Here is a 535-nt window from a genome sequence, read left to right as displayed (position 1 = left end):
CTCTTTCCACCCCCCGCTCCGCAAACTGCCTCCCTTCCCTCCACTCCCATTCAAAGGGTATGTTAATCTTTGTTTTAATCTCTGTAATAATATCAATGCCCCTCCCCCCCAATTACAACTAATTTGAGCATAGGCAAGTGGTATTAGCCCTGCAAACTGTACAACATAACTCCGAAGTTATTATTTCAGTTATGCAAGGACCATTGTGAAGGTTTTAAACTCATCAGCTGCTAAATCCTAGAACTTTTGGTGCTAGAGCATCAATAAGATACTTTTGGGAGAGGCAATGCCTTATCATTTAATAGTCATTCAATAAATACTTATTGAGCACTGACTACATACTAAGAGGCTCTGGTCACTCTCCTTCATTGGAATATATTTATTAAGTCATTTTTACAACTGACAGCAGATTTTGTTAGAGAGAAAGTTTATATACACACACACATATGTATGTATGTATGTATGTGTGTGCGTGTATGGATTTTGATATATATGTATCATGTATGTAATCACATATCACTGACCTATTAGAGTA

The sequence above is a fragment of the Pteropus alecto genome, unplaced genomic scaffold (genome assembly GCF_000325575.1).
Source record: "Pteropus alecto unplaced genomic scaffold, ASM32557v1 scaffold7, whole genome shotgun sequence".
In the NCBI taxonomy this organism is placed as follows: Eukaryota; Metazoa; Chordata; class Mammalia; order Chiroptera; family Pteropodidae; genus Pteropus; species Pteropus alecto.
This window is presented reverse-complemented; position numbering follows the sequence as displayed.